The sequence below is a fragment of the Erythrolamprus reginae genome (genome assembly GCF_031021105.1).
Source record: "Erythrolamprus reginae isolate rEryReg1 chromosome 4 unlocalized genomic scaffold, rEryReg1.hap1 SUPER_4_unloc_2, whole genome shotgun sequence".
Lineage (NCBI taxonomy): Eukaryota > Metazoa > Chordata > Lepidosauria > Squamata > Dipsadidae > Erythrolamprus > Erythrolamprus reginae.
In genome coordinates, this window is record NW_027248455.1 from 100,318 (window position 1) to 118,090 (window position 17,773).

Genomic DNA, 17,773 nt, shown 5'->3' on the forward strand with positions numbered 1-17,773 from the left:
ATATATTACCACATATCTATTTTCTTCCTATGTATTTGTGTATTGGATAAATAAATAAATAAATAAATAAATTCCATCCATCCATAAACAGGAGGAAAAATGACAGTAATATTTATGGACAATTAAATATCTTTGTTGAAAATTTGGTAGACATTTATTGTTAGTCTATATAGAGATAAGGATATAAGAGTAGGGCTAGAAAGGGGCCATGAGCTTCTTGATTTAAAACCTAGGCTCTCTTTCCTGGGCCAGATTATATCTGACCATAGGCTATCAAATGCAAGAGTTCTAGTCTTGTCTACTGAGATCATGTTGCTTTGCAGGAAGTATCTGAAGAAGCAATCCAGAATTCATCCAGAAAGGTATTCCATCCCTTGCTTAAGACTCTAGATCTAGGACAGGTGTCAGCAATCTGCAGTTCCAGAGCCTCATGGGGCTCTTTGGGTCCTCTGCTCTGGCTCCCTGTTGGATGATCCTACCACTGGTTGACCCCACCCTTCGCCCTCCCCTCTTAGTCACTCTTCACCTGGCCTGAGAAGATAAAGTCAACGGTGGGGGATGGAGAAGCAGCCAGGGCAAGGACAGAAAGATACAGAGAGGGAGGGAGAGGGAGTGGGACAGAGATAGAGATGTCAAAAGGTTTTTGTGGTTCCTGATGGTTTTTAACAACCGGTTCTCTGCCGTAATGACCAGCTGGGTAGGTGTGGCTTGGGGGTCATGTGACTGGTGGAAGTGAGTGATGCATTGGCTATGCCCATCCAGGAGGACTAATGGAATGTAAGTAAAGCTGGACATTCTAAAATGTCAGAACCTTTTAATATGATGTCTTTAAAAGCAACTGCTTTGATCTGATTTGCTTCAGTTGGGATTAAAAGGTGCTGAGTGGATTGTGGGGGTTGTCACAATCTAAGTTCTGTCCCTTTTGTATATGTATACAGCATTGACACATAGCAAAAGAGTTAACCTGCACCATCATCTTGTAGATTTTAACCTCATCCCCAACACACATATATACTCTGTAGATGTTGCAAGTTAAAAATATTATTTTTTTCAAAGGTTTTCCTCAACTCTATTTTATTAATGGAAAGGGCAGGCTGGACAAATGATGCAATTTAAGAGTTTACCCAGAGCCTGGAGAATATGGATCTGAATGAGAGTATGGATCTGGATGGAAAGAAACTGGCTATATGAGACATGAGACATGAGTGTCTCTGAGTTTTGGGACTCTCAGATCTGAAGAATTACTGTATTGCATTTTTGACAATATGGAGATCTTCCTACACTTGGGATTCCTGCTTAAAAGAGTAGATAGCAGCCGAAATATTTGTATATGTTTACAGTTCACTGTGCTTTCCTTTATGATGTCATATTTGCACTATAGTAATAAACATACTTGACCAAAAGATTTAACAAAATGACTCATATTATTAATCTGTCAAACAAGTGTACCTTGTTGTAGTGGCAGGGTTTAATTTTTTTTGTGAAAGGTAAATTTAATACATAATTGGTATGTCGCAAAATAAAGTAGTTTTAAAATGGCGGGGGGGGGGGGGAGAGACACGTAGGCTGTATGGGGCCCCAAAATTCCTGATTGCGGCCCTGGTCATATCATAGTCATACTGAGTTTGTTTACTAGTTTTTTGAGTTTCTCTTTTACCAGTATCATGTACAGTATATGAATATTATTATACCTCTGTATATCATCAATACTTACAAACAAACAAATAATATTTCATTGTAGCCCCTTCTGCAAGGAAGGCTGTAACTTTCTCTCCCACCTTTGCAATGATCCCAAGTGAGGCCATGTTTTTAGCTCTATAGGAAGAAGGTTAATATAACGCGAGCAGTATAACCCAGGGGCAGGCAAAGTTGGCTCTTCTATGACTTGTGGACTTCAACTCCCAGAATTCCTGAGCCAGTTATGCTAGCTCAGGAATTCTGGGAGTTCAAGTCCACGTCATAGAAGAGCCAACTTTGCTTACCCCTGCTTTAACCCGTGTCTATGGATTCCCTTCCTGCCTCTGCCCCGCCGCAAGTCCCTTCTTCTCGCCCAAGTCCCTAAACTTCCCAGGTAAAAACTGCCAACCCCAGCGGCCAAAGTTTCTCTCACCCTCGTAGTGGAGATTAGATTAGATTAGATTATTACAAGGTATAGGTAATATACTGGTGACATTAGATAGAATAGAATCATTTTATTGGCCAAGTGTGATTGGACGCACAAGGAATTTGTGTACATAAAAGAAAATATAGATTTGTCAAGAATCATGTGATACAACACTTAATGATATTAAAAAAACAGTAACACAGGTGTACAAAAAAAAAATTTAATCATCGCAGTTGACCTTGTAATTTTCTGAATCATTTTTTGTTCTGATTTCAAAAATGTATATAGTTTTTCTTTAGCGTGCATAGTTTCCACAGAGCAGCATCATTATTATAAGGCAGTGATGGCAAACCTATGGCATGGGTGCCACAGGTGGCACGCGGAGCCATATCGGCTAGCACATGAGCCATTGCCCTAGCTCAGCTCCAACGTACATTAAGAAAACAGTAATTACTACACACGTTAAAAATGTTGAAATAATGTAATAACAAAAACGCTTCTATATCAGACACTTTATGCAATGGAGCAAAACTAAGCATATTTTGGAACCAGCACATCGAACTCCATAAAACAGACATACAGGGTGCGTTCCAAAAGTAATGCAATTTTTTTAAAAAGTTGTTTATTCAATAAATTTGCACAAACATGTAAAATTCTTCAAAGTACTGTCCTTCGGCCTCTACACATTTTTTCCAGTGACTGCCATGACCGGCATGCGCCCTGGAAGGCATCTTCAGGGACCTCTCGCAAGGTCTTCGTCACAGCTGATTGGATCTCTTCTATGGACGAAAAACGTGCCTTGCCCCAACGTGCTATGAGTTTGTGAGTTCCTGGCCAAACACCATGTGCCAAAGCTGCCCCCCCGTAGTCCTGACGTCGCCCCAGCAGACTTCTTTTTGTTCCCAGCTCTGAAGGGAACCCGTTTTTCGTCCATAGAAGAGATCCAATCAGCCGTGACAAAGACCTTGCAAGAGGTCTCTGAAAACGCCTTCCAGGGCGTGTACCAGTCATGGCAGTCACTGGAAAAAATGTGTAGAGGCCCAAGGACAGTACTTTGAAAACATTTAAGTGATTGTGCAAATCTGTTCAATAAATTACTTTTAAAAAATTGCATTACTTTGGGAACACATCCTGTATTATTGTATTATTAGGCCATCAGCTACATTCAGGGCCACCAATAGACGGGTATTACTGGTAGCGGCGTCCCAGGCCCCGGCCAAATTGGAAAATGGGGGGGCCCGGGCCCGGTGCCCGCCAAAAACTCCCCAACTCCGATTGAGACAAACTCTGCCTCTGCGGCCTGCACCTTCTTCCCACCCCCAACGAGGAAAGAAGGCAGGGAGGCCGGCAGACAGGCAGGGAGCCCCGATGGCAGCCGCGGAAGGAGGAAAGACCGCGGGGTTGGCTCAACCCTCTGGAAGCCAAACCGCGCTGCTGGGGAAGCGGAATTGGGGAAGCCGGGAGAGGGCTGAGCCCGGCCGGCTTCTCCGTAGGCCTTGTGTTCCCCCGAGGATTGCAAGGGCAAGAGAGCCGCGCCTTTCGGCTTCCGGAAGTGCTGGGCCAGGGGTTCGGGGGGGCCATGAACGCCGCCCGGAGCCAATGGCTTCTTTTCGGCTTACTCGAATTCCTGCTGCTGGTAAGCACGCGGGTGGCCGGGTGGGAAGGGCGAGGCGCGAGGGGGAGGCAAGTGGAGAAGCGGAGAGAGAGAGAAGTGGACCAAAAGAAAGAAAAGGGAAAGAGAGGGAGGGAAAGAGAAATGGAGAGGAAGGAAGGAGGGAGGGAGGGGAGGGAGGGAGAGAAGGAAGGAAGAGAAAGGTGAGTAGAAAGAGAGGGAGAGAGAGAGGAGAGAGAAAGGAAGAGGAGAGATAGAAAGGAAGAGAAAGAAAGAAAGAGGGATAGAAAGAGAGAGAGAGTGAGAGATGCTCAGTGAGCCTTTCTTTGAAGTTGCCTTTCTTTCTTTCTTTCTTTCTTTCTCTTTCTCTCTTGCTCTTTCATTCTTTTTTCTTTCTCTTTCTTTCTTTCTTTCTTTCTCTTGCTTTCTCTCCTTCCTTCCCTCCTTCCATTTCTTTCATCCCCCTCTCTATTTTTATTTCTCTTTCATTCTTTCTTTCTCTTTCTTTCTCTCTTTCTTGCTCTTTTTCTTTCTCTCTTGTACCTTCCCTTCCTCTATTTCTTCTTTTCTTTCTCCTTCTTACCTTCTTCCCTCCCTCCCTTCCTTCAGTCCTTCCTCTCTTACTCTCCCCTTTCATAAGTTTCCTTGCTTCCTTCCTCTGTTCCTGTCCCTTCCCCCTTTCTTTCTTTCCTTCCTTCCCTCCCTCCATTTCTTGCTTTCCTTCTCCTTCCTCCCTTGTTTCCTCCCTCATTCCCTTCTTTCACTCCTTCTTCTCTTACTGTCCCCTTTCACACCTTTCCTTGCTTCCTTTGCACCCTTCCTCTGTTCCTGTCCCTTCCCTCTTTCCTTCCTTCCCACCCTCCGTCCATTCATTCACCCATTCCTCTCTTGATCGCCCCTTTTACCATTCCTTCATTCCTTCCTTCCGAAGTGGGCCCGGGCCGGCAGAGTAGTTTGCTTTTGCACCCCGTCTCGAGCTCCCTTGGTGCCAACCCGGCCCTCCCCACTTCAGAGAGAAGGGGGAGAAAGAGAGAGAGAGAAAGAGAAAGAGAGAGATAAAAAGAGAAAGATAGAGGGAGGGAGAGAAAGAGATAGAAAGAGACAAAGAGAGGGGGAGAGAAAGAGAGAGAGAAAGAGAGAAAGGGAGAAAAAAGAGAGAAAGAGAGATAAAAAGAGGAAGAGAAAGAGAGAGGGGGAGGGAGAGAAAGAGAAAGAGAAAGAAAGAGAGAAGGGGAGAGAGGGAGAGAAAGAGGTAGAGAAAGTGAAAGAGAGAGGGAGGGAGAGAAAGAGATAGAAAGAGAAAGAGAGAGGTTGGGAGAGAGAAAAAAGAGAGAAAGAGAGAGAAAAAGAGAGAAAGGGAGAGAAAAAGAGAAAAAGAAAGAAAAGTAGAGAGAGAAAGAGAGAAAAAGAGAGGGAGAGAAAGAGAGAAAGAGAGAGAGAGAGATAGAAAAGCAGGTGGGGGGGGGCACACCTATTTTGCCAGCCCTCGGATGGGCCATAGGGATCCGGTGTATATGGAGGGAGAGGTCCCCAGCTTCTGTTCTGCAGAGGGGAAGCCAAAGCCCCCGCATGGGTTATGCAGAGTGCCAGTGTTTGGGGCAAGGTGGGGGGTGGGGGTCTTCCTTAACCCCCATTTCTTTGGTGGGGCTAAGAGGCCTGCCCAGCAGGGCTGATGCGTTGCGGAAGGTCTTGTCGAGGGAGACCAGTGGAGCCCCCCCCGCTCCCATCCCCAGGGAAGGGGGTTCTGGCATCACTGCCACTGGCTTTGGAAAGAAGCCCCCGGCCTCTTCATGGGGTGGAGGGAGGGGTCCGTAGCACAGGGCTGGACAATGGCTGAAGACAGTTGACTGCAGCTTTCAGAATTCCTCAGCCAGGAATATGAAGAAGACAGTTTGAAAATTTAAAAGGGAAGGAAGGAAGGAAGGAGGGAGGGAAAAGAAAAAGAAGAGAAAAAAGGAAAGAAAGAAAAAGAAGAAAGAAAGAAAGAAAGAAAGAAAGAAAGAGGAAGGAAGGGAAAAAATCCAAAAGAGAAAAAAGAAAGAAAAAGGGAAGGAAGGAAGGAAGGAGGGAGGGAGGGAAAAGAAAAAGAAGAGAAAAAAGGAAAGAAAGAAAAAGAAGAAAGAAAGAAAGAGGAAGGAAGGAAGGGAAAAAAATCCAAAAGAGAAAAAAGAAAGAAAAAGGGAAGGAAGGAAGGAAGGAAGGAAGAAGGGAGGGGGCCCCCAGACACTTAGGCTGTATGGGGCCCCAAAATTCCTGATGGCGGCCCTGGCTACATTGCACTCAGGGATGGATTTCTGTTGCCGCTGCTACCGTTGCACTGCGCGTCCAGCTTCAGTCATCTTATGTGCGTGCACGTCCCCAGCGTGTTTGCTTCTGCACATGAAACAAAAACACTGAAATCTTGCAAGGGGACCCGCGTGCTTGAGATTTGGACAACTTTTTTGCATGCCCGGAAGCAAAGAATTGCTGAAATCTCATGCGCATGCATGTCCACTCAAAAGATTTTGCTTGTGCATGAAACAAAAAATTTGAAAAATTGAAAAAAAAAAAGATGGCGGCGCCTGTAGGACTGCCACCAGAGCGGTCATGAACAAAATGCAATCTGGCAGCCGCTACCCATGCGCAGACCGCTATCGCACCGGTAGCAACCCACTACTGAGCTCAACAACTGTTCTTACATTTTCTGTCTATGAAAGGCTTTGTGTGTCCAGGTAACTTCTTTTCTGAAAGTATCCACTTCTGATCTGTCCTAGTTCACTGATGTCTAAGAAATCAAGGTGTGGTTGATTCATTTCAATATTCACTTGCTGAGTTTTCCTATGCCCATGCATCCCTAGGTGACTTGTTTCCATTGAAATTGAAGCTTAGGATTTTTTCAGTTTCAGTCAAACCAGCAACTGGATGTGCCAAAAGATGCTGCCCTTGCATCCCACGGGAAACCTGCCCCAACTCCGAAGCTGACCAATGTCTGACCTTGTACAATATTTGGCTAAGGCCCCTACAGCTTGTGGGTCTCATGATCAATAGAATAAGCGAAAGTCGGTCCCTTTTTTTGCACGAATGCCCCAGAAAGTGAGTCCTCACGAACAGCTCGACACCACATTTAGCCCCCGATTCATTTGGGATGGTTTGCACAGAAGCGGCTTCTGCATAAAGCCAAACACTGCAAATTCGTAGCATGCACCCGGCGGCGCTTGGCTTCTATGATCGGCGGATCCCAAATTAATCCCCAGCAGCACTTCTGGAATTTTACTCCCAGAGGAATCGAAGGAGCCGCTTTATTCTTCGACATCCAGGTCTTTTCTCCCGGCCAAGGCCTCTTCTGGGGGGGGACAATCAGATTGGAGGAGCGGGAGGAAAGACGGGAGGCAAATCGCAGAGCGCCCAAGCATTTTAAGGCGGCGGCGGGGCGGGGTGGGCGTGCGATCGCTTGCGGGAAGCGCAAGAGCAGGAGGCGGGGTCAAGCAGCCGAGGGATCCGCTTCTCCGGAGCGTCGGCCGACCCAGGTGATGCGAGTGAATCGCGATCCCAGCGAAAGGGAAGCACAACGTCCGGGTGGATCGCAGCATTCGGGAGCCCTTTAACGCGGACGGCCAAATCGCGCGGGGTGTGTGTGGATTTAATGTCAGCTCTGCCGCCGGCCGATCCCTTGCAGAGTTCCTTTCTTCGCGACGGGATCTTCCCGTCTCTCTCAACCCAGCAAAGGGAGCCCATTCGGGTTTTGCAGCCCCCGGCTTTGGGAGTGCGAATCCAAGAAGAAAGCGAGGCTGGAGGGAAACCCGTTTGCTTCTCCCCTTTAAAAAGCCTGGGAGCCTCGGCTGTCGCCTCCCTTTTCTTTTGAAATCTGACTTGGCTTTGGGGATCAAGCTTGATTTCAGGCGTGTCCTCGCTGGCTTGCTTCGCTTTCTCAACTTCGCGGGCAAGGAGCGCTTGGAATTGCAGGCATAGTTCCCTCTAAGCTGAGCAGTGAGCAATCGCTCACTTAAAAATCATCATCAACTCAGAGTTTTCCAAACCTGCCCAGAAACCGAGAGGGAAAGAGTGAGAGGGAAGGAGAGAGAGAGGAAGAGAGGAAGAGAGAGAAACAGATAGAAAAAAGAGAGGAAGGAAAAGAGAAAGAAAAAGAATGGGAGTAAGGAAGAGAGAAAGAAAATCAAAATCTAGTTTGAAACTAGCTCAACTATTTAAGTGGCATTTTGATATTGATAGAGTTGCCCTATTATGAGCTCACTGTTATAGACACACAGTACAGTACAGTATTTTATTTTGAAATTCTCTGAGGCAAAACAGGGTGGGTTTTTTATTTGTTTGTTTGTTTGTTTATTTATTTATTTATTTATTATTTCTGTGCTGCCCAGTCCCGAAGGGACTGCCGCTCAGACACTATACTTTCCCCCCCCCCAAAAAAAAAAAAATTAGAGGGAACACTGATTGCGGGACTTTTGTTTTTCTTTTTAACACTGCGATTAGAGCAAGATTGCCATGCGGCTGAGCAGCATATTGAGTTAATATTCATTTGACTTTTTAAATGTGAGGTTTTATTGGATTAAAAAATAATAATGTGGTTCCCCCCCCTCCATTTTAGGGGTATGCATTGTTATGGGATTGCAATTCATTTATTCAGAGATAGAATTGTGAGAATATGTATACAGTCACATACATATAAATATGTAAATTACATGCATTACATATATGTAACTTACATATTTGTATGTATATGACTGTAATCACAGGATCATATTGAACTCGAAGGAAGGTGCTGAAAGAATTGGATTTAGATTCTATAATACAGAAATCCTTACAATAATAGGCAACTGGCTGATCAGCAAATCACAAGTTAAATCCAAATTAACCAACCATTTGGTAATTTGGACAAATATGTTGGAAATGCAAAGGGAAGGAAGTAGGGAGTCATAAGGAAGCTCGTCTTTACATCAAGGATAATGTGCTCCCCCAATAATATATACTGCTCAAAAAAATAAAGGGAAAACTTAAACAACACAATATAACTCCAAGTAAATCAAACTTCTGTGAAATCAAACTGTCCACTTAGGAAGCAACACTGATTGACAATCAATTGCACATGCTGTTGTGTACATTCAACTTTGTACAGAATAAAGTATTCAATGAGAATATTTCATTCAGATCTAGGATGTCTCATTTGAGTGTTTCCTTTATTTTTTTGAGCAGTATATTATATTACATATACATATGTACTATGTATGTAACTTACATATTTGTATGTATATGTAACTTATATATAATATATATGTAATATATATAACTTACATATTTGTATGTACATGACTGTAATCACAGAATCGTATCGAAGTCGAAGGAAGGTGCTGAAAGACGATTGAATTTAGATTCTATAATACAGAAATCCTCACAATAATAGGCTGATCAGCAAATCACAAGTAAAATCCAAATAACCCACTTTTTTCCTTGTTAATTTGGACAAATGTGTTGGAAATGCAAAGCAAAGGAAGTGGGAAGTCATAGGAAGCTTGTTTTTACATCAATGATAAATATAATATACTGCTCAAAAAAATAAAGGGAACACTTAAACAACACAATATAATTCCAAGTAAATCAAACTTCTGTGAAATTAAACTGTCCACTTAGGAAGCAACACTGATTGACAATCAATTTCACATGCTGTTGTGCACATTCAATTTTGTACAGAACAAAGTATTCAATGAGAATATTTCATTCATAGGAAGTGTTCTTTGAGTGTTCCCTTTATTTTTTTGAGTAGTGTATATATGATTGCATCTTAAAACACTGAGTACCATTGGGTCGAAAGATTATTATTATATGTCAGATGTTATATTATTATAGGCTTCAGAAATTAGGAGTGCTTATAGTGTTGCAAGTGCAAAAGGGGTGCTTGCAGTAAAAGTGATGTTTCCAAAAGCAAAACAAATCCAGTGGATAATAATCTCCCTGAAACTAGGATTAAATATGACTGATGCTTGAACTCAATTTCTCTACACCTTTTTAATTGATCTAAAGTCTCAGCTGGCAATTTCATTAATAACAATAATTGATCAAAAATTATCAGGTTGTCGGGGTTTTTTGGCCTTTTACTTTTGGATGTGTCAAAGCTGAAGCTGGCAATTTTGCTTGCATGTGATGAAAACTTTTTAAGTAGATTCCACCAGTGATTCCTCCTACTTGAGACACTTTGGATTGCTAGGGGGAATATGCAATGGAATTTATTTTTGATGACAGGGAATTGGCAAAGCCGCCCGAGTCTTTGGAGAGGGGCAGCATATAAATCCAAATAGACAGACAGACAGACAGACAGAAGAGATAGATAGATAGATAGATAGAGACAGACAGACAAACAGACATACAGACAGATGAGATATAGATTAAATAGATTAGATAGATAGGTAATAGAATAGACAGAAGAGATATGGATAAAGATGGATATAGATAGATTAGATTAGATTAGATAGATAGATAGATAGATAGATAGATAGATAGATAAATAGATAGATAGATAGATAGATAGATTAAATAGGTTAGATAGATAGATCAAATCTGTGTTTGGGGGTTTCTCTGGCAAGTGGGCCAAACAAAGCCCACCTGTCCTGGACCCTCTTTAATAGTTTGGGTCCCTAACAATCTGGATAAAAAAGGCAGTTTGAATGCTTCGGTTTGAATGCCATCCAGCGTCCTGGATACACTCTCCCCGAGGGTCGTCGTGGCCTGTTCGTGGGCGTTAAGCCGGGACCCCTCTCCTCCCGTGACCCCCCCCCCCGGGCGACGCCGCTTCGGTTGCCACGGCAACATCCCCGGCACTTGGAGACGCGGGACTGCCGTTTTTTCCCGTCACAATAGGTGAAGCAGCCGGATCGGATGGCGGCAGCGATTTATTCTCCGCCCCCCGGGATGGCCCTGCCTCCTTTCCAATTCCGTCTCAGGCGCGAAGAGCCGGATTGGCGCCGCCTGAGCACCGTGGATGTGGACCGCGTGGCGGCCGAAGTGAACGTAGCCGTGCTGCAGGAGCACCTGGAGCATGTCACCTACTGCAACGTCGACCAGAAGCGCTGCCCTCACTGCAGGGGCCCCGCCGACCCGCTCCTGCTCAAGCTCCTGCGCCTGGCCCAGCTCTGCCTCGAGTACCTGCTCCATTCCCAAAATTACCTTAGCGCCCAACTCCGCGACGGCCAGGAATTGCTCCGCGCCGCCGATGCTCAACGAGACCTGCTGGCTAACGACGGGGCCCTCGGGGCCCAGCAGATCCGGCTGCTCAAAGAGGAGTGCAAGAACTACAAAAAGATGATCGCCACCCAGCAGATGAGGAGGCTCCAGGACCAGGCCACCTATCACCAGGTCTGCTGCTGGCGGGTGGAGCTATTGATCGCTTTGGGGAGGTGGGATGTTCATACAGGTTTTCCTCGACTTAGAACAGCTCATGTAGTGACGATTTACAATTACAATAGAGCTGAAAAAAAGAAAGTGGCTTATGACTTTATTTATTTATTTATTTATTTTTATTATTTTATTTATAATTTTACAATGGAGTTTAAAAAAGTGGCAGGACTTCATTTATTTATTATTTTTATAATTTTATTCATAATTTTACTATGGAGCAGAAAAGAAAGTGGCTTAGGACTGCATTTATTCATTTATTATTATTTTTATTTATTTATTTATTATCTTACAATGTAGCTGAAAAAGCGACTTATTATTGTTGTTATTATTATTCTCTTTATTATTTTATTTATTTTTTTATTAAAATTTATACGCTGCCCTTCTGACAGACTCAGGGAGGCTTACAATAAATAAAATAATTACAAAATTTAAAACACCCCAGTATATATTATAAAAACAGATAGGAAAGTTAAAACCCAATAAAATAGCACAGTCATCACTCATACATAGTAGTGGCCAGAGTGGAGGACTATCGTTCAACGGCCCCAAGCCTGGCAGAATCCATCAGCAGCCCTGGGGCCCTCAGCCTTGGACAAAAGATTTTACTCCTTTGATCCAGAGGTAGAGGACTTACTTCAGTATCCTTCAGTAGATACTCCAGTCACATCATTGATGTCTAACGTAGAGGTACTGTCAGATATGGCAGACGGTCTGAGACCAGAGAACAGAAGGGCGGAAAACCTGATTAAAAGGGTCCATCAATTATCTGCTTGGTCCTTGAGGGCAGCATTGGCTGCGTCCTTCTTTAATAGGGCCTCCATCCTGTGGCTCTAGGATATACTCCCCAGACTTGGCCCAGAGGACACCCGTCTTCGCCAAGACATCAACAAGCTCATCGCCACTGCCGAGTTTTCTGCAGATGCCACCTTGGCGGCAGCAAGATTTTCATCTCAAGCAATGGCAACTAACCTCTCAGCTCGACGCCTGCTTTGGCTTCGTTCATGGCAGGCAGACGTGAAATCAAAATGGCGTCTAGCTACAGCTCCTTATCAAGGTTCTAAGCTCTTTGGTGAGTCATTAGACTCTGTCCTGATTGAGGACAGAGATAAGAAGAAAGTGTTACCAATGTCGGCAAGAAGGCAAGACAGACGAGGGGCGCCATACTTCCGTAGACAGCCCTTTCGATCGGAACCCTCCTCAACTTCGTCCCCAGTTGCACGGGCCTATGGACAGGGGACTTACACCCAACCATCTTACCGAGCTGACCGAGGGGGCTATGGGGACAGGAACCGCCAGTTTCAACAACCTCGCAGATCCAACAGAGGAGGTTATCGCAAGCAAAAATGACTCCTCCCTCGATCCGCCCATCGGTGGTCGCCTGCAATTCTTCACTGAATTTTGGGAATCCATATCCACCGACACATGGGCCTTAGAGACTGTGGAACAAGGCCTGCGAATAAACTTTTGGCAAATTCCTCTAAACAGATTCATACGATGCCCGACTTTACTTCATCCGCAAAAGCGATCTCTTATTTTCCAGGAGGTCCAGTATCTCTTGGACATTGGGGCAATAGAACCAGTTCCGACAGACCAGAGAGGTCAAGGGTTCTACTCCATAGTATTCATAGTCCCCAAGTCCTCCGGCGGATGCCGCCTAATTTTGAACCTCAGACAACTGAACATTTACATCCGGTATCAGAGGTTCAAGATGCATTCGTTACATACCATTCTGGCATCTATTGTCATCAGGATTGGATGACCTCCATCGACCTGAAGGAAGCGTATCTACATGTTCCGGTCCATCCACATCACCATCAATTTCTACGTTTCTGCCTTCAGGACCAACATTTCCAATACAAGGCCATGCCCTTCGGCCTTTCCTCGGCTCCCAGGGCCTTCACCAAACTTCTAGATGCCTTAACAGCCAGCCTCAGAACGCGCTCCATACGTCTTCTAGCTTATCTAGACGACATAATCATTCTTTCCAGAGACCCTCAACAGGCCAAACAGGACCTGACCCTAACAATGGACTCCCTGGAGAGAGCAGGTTTTACAATCAACTACGACAAAAGCCACCTGCAACCAACCAAGTGCCTGCTCCATCTAGGCACTACAATAGATTCTTCAACAGGCATGGTCTTCCTATCATCAGAGAGACAGCAGAAGATAATAACACTGATACACTCAATAACACACCGCACCAAGATTCCCTGGGCGCACCTATCACAATTACTAGGTGTGTTCATTTCATGCATAAACATAGTACCGTGGCCTCAGATACATGCTCGCCCTCTACAGTGGCTTCTACTCCCATTCCAAAGAGCTCGACTAAGCAACTCCAAACACCAAGTGAACCTGACCACAGCAGTTCGCCTCTCCTTCCCTTGGTGGACATCTCCTGCCATAACCAGGGGCTCTCCCTTCCTCTTCCACCAGGAGGTGACCATCACTACGGACGCAAACCTGTCCGGCTGGGGAGCTCACTCCGGATTCCAGGTTGCCCAGGGCAGATGGTCAACAAAGGACTTGGCAGATCCCAACATCATCCTTCTGGAGCTATGGGCGGTTTTCAGAGTGTTACAGACGTTCTCGGATACCGTAGCTGGTCAGCACGTCCTGATAATGACGGACAACATGGCAACAAGAGCCCACATGAATCCCCAGGGAGGTACACGATCAGACCGCCTGATGCAGGAAGCACACGCTCTAATGTCATGGGCAGAGATACACCTGGCCTCGATTCGTGCAGAACACATTTCAGGAGTGGACAATACGCAGGCGGACTGGCTAAGCCGCACAACGATAGACCTGGGGGAATGATCTCTGAACCCAGAGGTGTTCCAGCAGATAGTTCACCGTTACGGCATTCCAGTAGTCGACTTGTTCGCCTCACAGCACAACCACCAGGTACAAAGGTTCTTCTCCCGGTTTCCAACCCCTGGAGCCGAGGAAGTCAATGCACTCCTATCACCATGGCCGAAGGTCACAGGACATAGTTTTATCGGATTTTTGTACCCACGGCTCCCATCCATCGGAGCTTTGTTGCCATAAGGTGGATGTCTGAAGAGCCGTGAAGATATACGTACGACGTACGAACACCTTCAGGAGATCGGAGGCTCTCTTTGTTTCATTCCTTCCCGCATCTATGGGAATGAAGGTATCGGCCAAGACTATTAGCAGGTGGATCCGATCCTGCATCATTGAAGCATACAAGACGAAATCAACTCCCTTACCGGATAGGATTACGGCTCATTCCACTAGGAGCGCAGCCACTTCAGTGGCTTGGACCACACAGGCACCAATTGAGGACATTTGTAGGGCTGCAACTTGGGCTGCACCCACGACCTTTATCAGACATTACCGCTTGGACTTGTTTCCTTCGGCAGAAGCAGCCTTCGGCAGAAGCAGCCTTCGGCAGAAGAGTATTACAGAGAGTTTGTGTTCCAGAGCCCCTGGGCCAGCCTATCCCTCCCTAAAGTGTGGCTTGGGTATATCCCACATTGGACTCTCTGAGCAGTGCAGTGGAGAAGAACCGTTGAACTTATCTGAACGGTCTTCTCGCTGCACTGCGAAGAGAGTCCAAACCCGCCCGGCTTTTTAGCCCAGGTGCATAGTTCAGTTGAGGTTTATAGTTTAAAGTTTACTGAATAAAATTTGTCTTCCTTTCACTATTCCTTAGTTTTTTTTATTTACTGACCTAAGGGGGCAGTGGTGGGCGGGACATGACATTTATGCTAATTTTTAACTCAGTCCCTGCCAATGAGGCTGAAGAATAACCCACATTGGACTCTCTTCGCAGTGCAGCGAGAAGACCGTTCAGGTAAGTTCAACGGTTCTTTTCAGCATAATTGGACATAATTTCCTTTCCTGCAATGTAGCAATAACTTTTTTTGGTGACATAACTGGATATAATTTTCTGGAACATAATTAGACACAGTTTTGGACATAATATTTGCATAAAGCAAAAGCAGATCAAAGACATTCTTCTCTGTATTCTACTTTTTCAACACATTGTTTTCTTCCAATTACTGCAGCTTCTGACTGGTTAAATTGCAGTGGATATGGATTGAAGAGCTAGCTCTAAAATAGATTATCATATCAGATATTTAGGAGCTTAATTGCCTTTTCAGAAACAGTTGCTTTTCTTGCAAGGCCTTACATTTAATATCACAATAATATGGATAAATTTGGGTTAGCAGTTTTAAGTTGCAAAAAAACCCAACTTTTGCTGCTATCTAATGGTCTTATGGATTTATGCAGCCTAGAGTGAAAGTTGGGAAGAGCATCGCACTACAATATTCAATACACTTATTTGCTTTTATCTGTAGGCCTCTAGATATTCCTGAACAACAACTATTGGCAGCCCCAGACAGCATCTTCAATATGAAAAAAGGTGTGAGCTCTAGTATAGGGATTAGTACAGGATCATATAGAAGGGTCCACTCTGATCTAGGACATGGCTGGAGTGTGTTACATTTAGAAGAAAAAGTGATAATGAAATGAAACCTCTGATAATGCGGAATTATCTTCCAGGCTAGTATTTGCAAAGTGCATTGAACTGATGTTTATAAAAGCACTATGTAGCTTTTATAGAAAGTTTACTGTTAAAGTAGCTTGGAGGAGTCCCTGTTACATCCTTTAGATGGTAATGTACTGATGAAGAACTTGGTATTATAATCCACAGGAAGAAACAATGCTTCAAATGTCTGTGTAAGTAGAAACAAATTTATCTGAAGTATATTAATGGGCACTATCACCATTATACGTTCTTTAAAGCAGATCAGACTGATAAACTGCAGGAGGAGATCAACCAACTAAAGGAGCAGTTACAAGTTACCAGGTCTCAATTAGAAACTGAGCGACATGCCCATAGGGTCGAACTGTCTAAGGTAGGGCACATTCTGTAAGGCTCAGTTTTAAGATGCCATCCAATAATCCATTACTAATTAAGATTATAAGTCTAAACTAGTATCAACATTCAAAGAAGAAAATGACTTGCCTTGTTTGGTACTTTTGCACTTTATGTTTAAATGTAGATTGAAAAAGATGATTTAGACATGATGGTTGCATATAAAATCTGCACCCTTTTTTAATGTTCTTTGGGAAATTTCACAGAATTGTCTATCCTGCCAATAGATTTTATCAAAAACTTGTTCTAATAAAGAGTCAGGTGAAAAGGATTATTATTATTATTATTATTATTATTATTATTATTATTATTTATTGGATTTCTATGCCGTCCCTCTCCGCAGATTCGGAGAGGGGCGGCATACAATATACATTTGTACAATATACATTTTCATACATTATCATTTCCATTATCTCTTCCTACAAACCTATTTCACTGATCAGTAATCCTCTGGTCTAGTTAGATTGGAATATTTTGCAATCCACACATCACATTAATTAATGTTAAGGTTTCATTGGTTTGGAATAAGCATGATCAAAATACAGGAATTTGTAGAAAAGGACTTTCTGAAATTCTTAAAATAGCTTTTTCTTTTTTCTTTTTTTTAATATTTTTATTTTATTTTATATGACTTACAAACATTTAGACATCAAACAATACAACATTAAACATTTACACTTGATATATTTACAAGATTTATTTTTTAACAATTCTATTTACTATACCTTTTTCTTAATTTCCACCCAGTTGTAAATTTTTTCCCACACTTTGTAATAGTCCTTATTTTGTTGGTTTTGAATTTCGTATGTTAATTTGCTAAATTTGGCGCAGTCTAATATTTTTTTAATTACCGTTTCTTTGTTTGGAATCTTATCTTGTTTCCAGACTTGTGCATATGCTAATCTTGCAGCAGTAAGTAAGTGATTTATTAAGTAGTAATTTTCTTTGCTATGTTTGCCTCTAATTATGCCTAATAAATACATTTCCGATTTTATTTCAATTTTATAGCCCAATATTTCTTCCATCCATGCCCTAATTTGAATCCAAAATTTTTTTGCTTCGTTACATTGCCACCATATGTGGTAGTATGTTCCCACTTCTTTTTTACACTTCCAACATTTGTTACTAATGTTTACATTCATTTTGGCTAGGCGTGCTGGCGCATAATGCCATCGGAAGAACATTTTATAAAGATTTTCTTTATATGGTGTTGACAAAGTCATCTTATAATTAACTGACCATAGTTTTTCCCAGTCTTCTAGCTGAATTGCATATCCAAAGTTAGTCATCTAAGATATCATGTTAGGTTTAACAATTTCTTCGATGTTTTCATAGTTTAATAGATAAATATACATTTTGGTTATAAATTTTTTGTCAGATCCTGTCAATATTTTGTCTATTTCATTTTGTTTATTACATATTCCAAATTTTACCAAGTCCCTTTTATATCTGCTTTGAATTTGGTAATATGGAAGCCAATCTATTACTATGCCTTCCTCTTTAAGTCTTTCTCTAGTTTTAAGACTTCCTTTAGTATTTAATAGGACTTCGTAGGTTATTTTTTGTTCTTGGCTTATTATATTTGGATGAATTTGAGCTTCTAGAGTGGATAGCCATCTGGGTATTTCATTATAGTGTTTTTTCCTGACTTTCCGCCAGTGTGTCAATAGTGTATTCCGAATTTGGTGTTGTTTAAAGTGAGAATGTTTTGAATGTTCTTTTTCCCACAAATGTGCGTGCCATCCTTCATTTATATCATGGC

At 43.1% G+C, this 17,773-nt stretch overlaps 1 pseudogene; it reads left to right on the forward strand.

Annotated features, from left to right (window-relative positions):
• Nucleotides 1-6,840: 6,840 nt before the first annotated feature.
• LOC139155220 (cilium assembly protein DZIP1-like) overlaps nucleotides 6,841-17,773 on the forward strand; it is a 39,550-nt pseudogene continuing 28,617 nt past the window's right edge.